Consider the following 8,654-nt stretch of genomic DNA (forward strand, 5'->3'; position numbering starts at 1 on the left):
ACCGAGGAGTCACGGCCGCCTTGCCTCGCCTCGCCTCGCCTCGCCTTGCCTCGCCTTGCCTCGTCCCGGTGCTTGGAGGGAGGAAGGGATGATTCCGTTTTTCAAAGCGACCTTTTCCCAATTACACCAGGGTGGATGTCGCAGTCGGGGAAGAGTCAGGGAATTCGGGATGGAGAATTGGGAAAACTCAGGGAACTTGGAAAATAACATATTTTAAGACTACGTTGAGAGGAAAAGTCGTTGAATCAACGAAATATAAATTTTTGCTGCACCAGCGAAAGTATTTTCTTGAATTTAGTTAGTATATTGTGTTCGCGGTATTTAGTTGAATCAAACGAATATCACTATTGACTTAAACAATCCTTTCCTTCCGTGTGGAATTTTTATTCTTACTGTAAAAGACAGGGAATAATCAGTAAATTTTATTTCACCGAAGGTGTATTTATAAAATTGTTCAAAGTTACCAAATTTTTGCAATCCACACGCTCTGATGTTCTGTATTCTTGAAGTAGACCACTCTGAATTCTAATGTTTGTCTGGTATTTGAACATTTCCACGTCAAGTTCGAAGTCAACGATTCCCTTTTATCCCGGCTGAAACAGAAAGAGAATTGATGTGGTTTAATGTTTTCGGAGAGCCAGTTCAACCCTCTGAAACTTTTTATTTCCAATACATCCACCCGTTTCTTTTTTTCTCGCTCAATTTTATGTTTATGAATTTCAAATTTAAATTACATGAGATTGGCTGTCGCTAACTAAGAAGTCCATAAATTACATTTCCGCACAAATAATTGTAGAATCATTTTTGAATTCTTCTTATGTTTTACAACTAATAAAATTTCATTATTTCCAAAGTCTATATCAAATCTGCACGGAATAATCGAAGCAAAAGCTTAACGAATAAAATAAACTCTCAATCAAAGCTTGTTAATACAAAGTTTAGCAACTTAAGAGTAGTTCTGCATGTTGATTTGGTCGAAGATGAATATGGAGCGCATCAGCAAGGGTCCTGGAAGGATGCGGGTCCTGGACGAGTCGTGATGTTCGCCGTAACGGCGGTTCGGATGCATTATGTCAGGTAGTCGGAGGCCTGAAGCGTGCCGGATTTTCTGCTTCTTTTTTTCGATTTCATCTCTTCTTCCCGCCTGCACGTGTGTTAGATATATAATGCACACGTCCATACACGTTGTATATATACGTACATAATGCGCCTGCCTCAGACCCTGCGTTCGGCAAACATCGCCTTCGCCTCCCGCTTCTTCTTCCTTTGAAAGTGCCGATATTTTTTTCACCCTTGTGCAATCAGTCTCCAATCATCTCACGTCACTCGGACGATAGCCACGCACCAAGTTTGTCGCAAAAAAGTTCAAAATTCGCCTTTGAACAGATGCAGAACCAATATTTTACTCGTCTCGTAACTATTTTTCTACTTTCCTACAAGTATAAGAATTTTTCTAACTGAAAATACATTCAGTATTCATCAAATGATTATAAGTTATTAAGCTGCGAAGACCTCTTTAAAAATTAAAAAAATCAAAAATACTAGAATCGTAAATAATAGCTTATATATCGATGCTTCGTTTAAAATTGCTTCGATATATTCAGAACACCATTTTGCAAACTTGATTTGTACAGGTCGTTAAATATTTAATTTCACAAAATCACATCGATATCGATGTTAATAAACTGGTTAGAAAAAAAAAAAAAAAATTCGTTATAGCGAATCGTCAAAATCATTAATCGTAGATTATCAAAATCGATCGAACCTACTGGATATTTGACTATTTTAAAGCAAACTCAAACGAACCATCGATATTTAAGCTTTCGTTTATAATTCGATTAGGTACTTCTCATTTTTGTATATTCATACAATAATTCAAGAGATACTAAACGCACAAAAATCTCGTAATAAAATTAATAGGCTTCGTCTATTTTTGATCCATCCAACCAACCTCCCTCCATTGAAAACGTTACGAGACTATCGATATCGCATCCTCGCCCCCGAAACTGGGAAGACTCTCGGGGTGGAGTCATGCAGTCTGTTTGTACACCGATTAGCTGTATCACGTGACAAACAGACACGGTCTACACGAGGCCTGGCAGGGTTCGATGGGACCGAAGGGGGTCCTGAGGGATCGGGATTTGGGCGTCTGTGCGCATCGATGCCGCACGGCACCGCAAACTACCCCCTGCGGTGTAATTATTCTCGGCATATCGAGGTGACGATGACTATTTCGGGCTGTTTTCGGTTTGCTTTCGTTGACACGACTAACAGGTTGAGGCCCATAAATCGTTTTACGGATCATCGGATCGTGACGAGAACCACGCGTGTCGTTTCGTCGAGGGCGATCGGAGCTTCACGTCTGGTTTATAAAATTCTTACCTCTTCACCTGCCGCGAGTCTTTCTAAACGCAGGACCACAGGATCAGGGGGAAGGGGGAAGAGGAGGTGGGGGGGGGGGGGGGGATGTATGTCTCAAATTTTATCGTGACCATCCTTGATATGAAACGCAGCGATCGGGTTGAGTCTTGGTTTTCGATGTCGTAAATTTGTTACGAGCTCAGCGACAAGTTTTTCCGATATTATTGACACTTCACAGTCACCATTTTATCCCGTGTAATGACATCCTGTCGCGGTGCCTTCCGCGTTGACAAGATTACAAGAGAGGCTTCGCTGCCTTTCCTATATCTTCTATCCGCAGGTTGATTATCCCCCGACTTTATGACTTCACATTACTTTTAGAGCACGGTTCCTGCAGCTCGTAAGATTAAACCCGACGACAAAGGGTTTGAACCGGTTGTTTAAAAGCAGCGAATCTTTACTTATAATCGACTTTCCGATGGTAATTAATGACTTGAATATCACAAGATTATTGTGAATATATTTAGCAACGTATTTTTTGGATTAACATGAATAATTTTAACTTGCAGACACTGCACTTGCACTTGGACAATTGATTATTCGGGCGTATTAAACTTATTACGTTTCCATAAAAATTGATTATACGGCTAATTTTACAGAACAAAGATGAAATACAACCTTAGTGCTTGTATATTATACAAAAATTCTGACAACTCACGAAACTATTACCGCATGGCACCGTGTAACGATTCTCGGATGAAACTTCTTCCACGTTTAGGCTATTCTTCGTATTCTCCTTCGACTGTTCTTTACCTTTTTCTCCTTCTATCTCCCTCGGCTAATGAAACTGATCAAACGAAACGCATTTATGTCTTTCACGCGATCAATCATCCACTTGAAATTAAATTTCTTACCTCACCAGCTGCGGCCTGGTAAAATAAAAATCGAACAAAAACATGTCGATTATTTACTACTCTTTGTAAATTTGTTTCTATAATTTTCCTTTCAAACAAGTTACAGCCCTAATGTTGCAACATTTTCCGATACATATAATTATATAAATATACCCGAAAAAAATAAAACAAGAAAATAATATACAAGTACAGTAGTTGCACGTAACGCGTCACTCCGTAACAAAGAAAAAACAAAACAAAAAAAAAAGAAGCTACCGTGGAGTGAAAAATTAAGCGAGACCGGAAAAGGGGGCCATCGGTTACGTTTCTGGGTTTACTCACGTGACAAAGCCCATTGTTCAATTACTCGAATGTTTACGAGGTTCTTTGTTAATAACTGCCCCGATTAAATCGCGTTTCCCGCACCGCGTTAGTCTGCATATATACCAACGTACAGAATATTTTTACAACGACAAGCATACGCGGGGTGGAGAGAAGCCTAAATTCGGCACAAGCTCGCATTTAAGCCTCGTGGGTGTAACACCTCGACCCCTGGTGCCCCATAGGTGACGGGGGTTGCAGAGGGCGCCGCAGTTTCGGTTATCAGATGCCTCGGGAAGCCCGGAGGGACACCGAGGGTCATAACAGCGTGGTTCTACAACCCCTAACGAGTGGATTAGATCGGGCAACGGATTAATTTATGGCGGCCTCAAAACCGCTCTTCGGCTCGCCTCGAGGGGTCACTCGGCGCTTCCAATAACGCCGTGGACGGCGTTACACGCGGGGTGGAGGGTGGGAAGCCTCTACGGAACTCGCCGCGACACGAGTCACGCAGGTGAATCGTCCCATTTTCTAATGTCTTTCTCCTCCGAGCAGCGATCAGCCTGTTGATCTACATCGTATCGAATAATACTTAATCGAATACGTAGCTTCTTCCGGAATTCTCAAAGCTTTGCTTCCGCCGAAATTAAGGTTCGTTCGTCTTCGCCACGGAGAATCCTATACATTGAGCAAAAGGATAATTGCGTCAGAAAATCGGGTGAAGCTATTTCATATAGAATTAATTCATCGAAGTCCAGTTCTACGCGGTATTTTCATTAGTCTAACACCGTGAAATAAGCTTTACATTGTACAGTCTGATGTTGTTTATCTCTTTTCTAATTCTCTAATCTCCTTTTTATATATTCATTAAATACGACTGTAGCCATTGTATGTAAGTTTCACGTGGCTTAATTGGGCTCGCTTGTAATTTATACCCCTGTATAATTCAATGTAATTTAGTTTTCGTGGCGATGTTGTTGTTGTTGTTTTATTTATTTATTTATTTATTTATCTGTTTTTTTTTTTCTTTTCTTTTCTTTTTTAATCGCTGTGCGTGTACTGAAAATTAGGACACTTTTTCCATCACATGCCGTATACATGGCAATTAAACGTCTAAACTCACGTCAATTCCTTAATTCGAATAAAGATAGGATACAAAAGCAATAAATAAATAAATAAATAAATAAATAAAACAAAAAGACAAGAAAATCAACGTGTTGTTTATGTCTGCAGATATATAAAATGGTGCGAAAATTCACTCATAGCTTTTACGGTGAACACACCTCTCCGTTAATTTAATTTGTGGTTGTATAATATATAACGAGCGTATAGAGGGTGAAAATCACAGTGTGAAGAAGACATGGAACGGCTTTAGGATCAGAGCCGAAGACCGCATAGTTCCTCCCATGAAATTATCCCGCTGAACTGTTGCAATTTTCATGGGGGTTTCTAAAACCAACCGATTTAGCCACACAGGCGTGAAAAGGAACCTTAGAAATTCACCGACGGGAGCGATGAGCCATTATATACAATTAATATTGCCACGGAACGAAAAAGAAATTATTTTCTATAATACCTTATACCAAAGAGCACTCTTGGCGTAATTTTCCCTTACCAATTTCTGCGGGTAAATATTCTACAACGCACCTGCCCTGCACTGGCTGCAGCTACTATAGATATATACCAACGTATAAACACGGCGGCTCGTGTATCCTTTTCAGAGAATTTTTGGGCGACTTTTTCCTTTTTTTATCATACTTTTTTCAACCACAATGCATAACCGCAGAGCGATTTTGTTTAAATCCTTTCTCTATAAGCATGCTGCACGATTTTACGGGTCATCGAATTTTAAACATTAATTACCAAGATCATCTAGGGTGGGTTTGGTTGTGTATCGGGGTTGAAAATTACGGTCCATAAAATCGGGGTAGAAAGTGGAAAATTGAAAGCCGATACTCAGTCGCCATTCTGACCCTGAACCTTCGTCGTGGATCAAAGACAGCCGGACTAAAAGGCCCCAAGATCGATCATGGAAAATACACAAGTCGCCTTGGAATGATGACAATCGCTAGGCGGGAAAGATGAAAAAGCAAAGAATGAAAAAAATAAGTATGTAGGTTGACCATCGCGGAGCCGAGGCTCGCTACACCACCTCAAGTAAACGCGGCAAGTGTCAATTCCCATGTGAGATCAATGATGGGTCTTGGCGTGATAAAATCTCGAATTCTTATTGGCCAGACACCCCCGCGCAGATACGATGCTACGGTTTCACTGGCTGATGAACACTGCCCGATGATATTAGCCTGCCTTCCGATTGGTCTTTTCCTCCCCTCGTAACGCCCAGGAAGGATGCGCAGCTGTTGGGACATGCGTATAATACGCCCGGAGTCTCCGCATGGACTGTTATGCCGACCTGCGCCGGATCGTCGTTGCCCCGACGTATGTAGGTACAGGTACTGCACATAAATACCGACATAACCATGCATTGCACACATGCATCCACGTGATGACCGCTACGTCGATTGGCCTCTTTGCACCGCCGTAAAGTGTAGGTACCTTGAGGCGTCGAGGCGTCCAGTCATGCAATACCAATTATGCATTGCACGGTTCCTTTTATTCTTTGATATTGACGAGGTCAAGAGGTCGGCCACCGGCCCATGATGCCCATCAGCGACTCGGAGTTTATGGTCGATGCCTGTTGCTTCCGAACCCATCGAGAAGAATCTTGAGAAGCGCTGCAATTTTGCAGCCAAGTAGAAGATTTCGTCAATGTTTGGTGCCACTTTGATATCTGCATTCGTTGCGACTGATCATTGGAATGGGTAATGGCAGAAGAGACCACTCGAGGGTCGAGGTCGCGTAACGACACGATCAAGAGACCTGACGGGTAATTCTCGTGTCTTTTTCTCGATCTTGTTTTTCTATGGTTGTTTAAACTGTTGATGCTTACGTGTAGCTTAACTGAGGAATGATAGATGTCTCTCTGACACGCCAGTAAAGGTCAATAAGAATACGAAGCGAGGTGTGCAATTAGGACTCGTTAGTCCTGCACAGGACTCTGCGCAGTACCTATATACCTACCATGGACGAATATCGTTCGAGTTTACACTCTTACGTGCATAATAACATACTCTATAGGAAAAAAGGAAGAAAATTTGGAAAAAATAAGGAGAGAAATAAGACGAAAAAGACGAAAGAGCAGAGTATTGGGATTACCTCGCGGGCAATGACTCGCTCACACTTCGACGTGCGAAGTGGCGAAGTGCAGGCGAAATGAAAGCGGCCAGAAGCGGTGTTAAGTACACACGCTATTACGCGAAGAAGGGTTCAGGGCTCGGCCGACGCATACCGGGATGCCCCAGAGACAATTCTCTGGGCTTAAAGCTCGCCCGTCATTTCGGTAATTGTGAAATTGCTTCATTACAGGCGGCGGGCAGGTGCCCGGGACGATTTTACGCTCAGGGTGTGCGAGGAACCCGATGCGTTGCTGTACAAATATTTGTCGACGGTTTGTTTCACTCGTACCGTAGTTCCGCCCCCGGGGACGCGAAATCGTGCTCATTTCAGGGTCTTCGGGCCTCCAGCGAGCCTGCAGATCGTAAAAATCCACCGACACGGAATTATCCGCGTATATAAGTGTAACGGCAGAGCGAAGTGCTCCGTCTAACGATAAGCTGCGGGAATGAACAGAGCCCAAAACAGCCGACACCAGTTGGTTACCTTAGAATTATAACCGGGCAATGAAATCCTTGCGTTTATTGCTCGCGCCTGGTTATAGCTTTGCTAAAGTGTCAAAATTGCTCGCGAAGTTAGGCTTGGATTTTGCTAAACTATGAGAAAAAACCGCCGAAGCACGAACGTATGTATCTTGCACGTGCGCATTTGGATGGTTGAAAAAAACGCCCAATTATATTTACAACCGAGCACATATGTGTGTGTGTTGAGTTAGTGATTTGCATACACGTAGTGTTGAATTTTTTTTATTTTCTTTTTCTTCAGCTTGTATTGGGAGAAATGTTTCAACAGTACTTATTATCTGCCCTTGGATAATTTGCGCTTCAGGGTTAAACATACGCAATGCATGTACGCTTTGAATTTCGCAAGCTTGTATGGTCAGTCCTTGGCCTTCACCCGAGGTGAAACAACACCCGAAAAGTTCTTGCCAACTTTCCGTTTAGCGTGAAACAAACCTCGATAGTTTACAAGTGCTGTAATCGATCGGAGAGTTGAATAAAAATCGCAGGTGGGGCTCCGGTGGCCATGTTCGATCTGTGTCGCCATATTTACCCTGCGCGTATTTCGATCTACGATATTATTTCCGTTATACAGATTCGACAAATTTTACTTATCATCTTAGTTTCGTGATGAACATTATAGGACTTTTAACGATTCTTCGTTTTGAGAGCTGTGAAAATTTTTATTAATGAATCGCAGTTTTCATCGGCCTGAATTGTACCCATTATGTGCTTCCGCGTCAACGGCGGGTAATTTAAACTCAATTAAGACTGTCGCCAAAGGTTATAACCCTAATGAGGGTTTCGAGGGTGTCGAGAAAGTGAAATTAAAAATTGAAAATCAGGAGGCACGGCCGAAGGCGATGGGTAAATTGATCACAAAATTATCCCTCACACTTGAAAAACGAAATCCTGTACCCGTCCTGCCTGAATTTGAACGAAGACTTTCTGAGTGCGGCTCGTCGGTGCGATTCTCTTGCGAATCGAGGGCCGCCGAGCACCGGCAGCTCGCCATTAGTTCTTACGTGTTAATTATATAACGCGGTGTACGGCATGGTGACCAATAAAGCGATAAATCACGGATGAACGTGCGGCGGCCCGTTCGTATGGCTTTATTTAGGATCCAGGTTCTCGCCACTTTTATCCCCGCATGCGCTGCGCTGCTGCAGACTTTACGATTGCGGGCAGATGTTAAACGTTTGTCTGCAGGCGTTCATAGCTTTCATTTTATTTTCTATTTTTATTATTGTTATTATCATTCTTCCTCTTCTTCTTTCCAAATACCGCTTGATCGTAAATTCGGCCTGCAATGCGCGTTAATTATGCAATTCTTAACGATTTCCGA

This window comes from Diprion similis, chromosome 2 (genome assembly GCF_021155765.1).
Source record: "Diprion similis isolate iyDipSimi1 chromosome 2, iyDipSimi1.1, whole genome shotgun sequence".
NCBI classification, from domain to species: domain Eukaryota; kingdom Metazoa; phylum Arthropoda; class Insecta; order Hymenoptera; family Diprionidae; genus Diprion; species Diprion similis.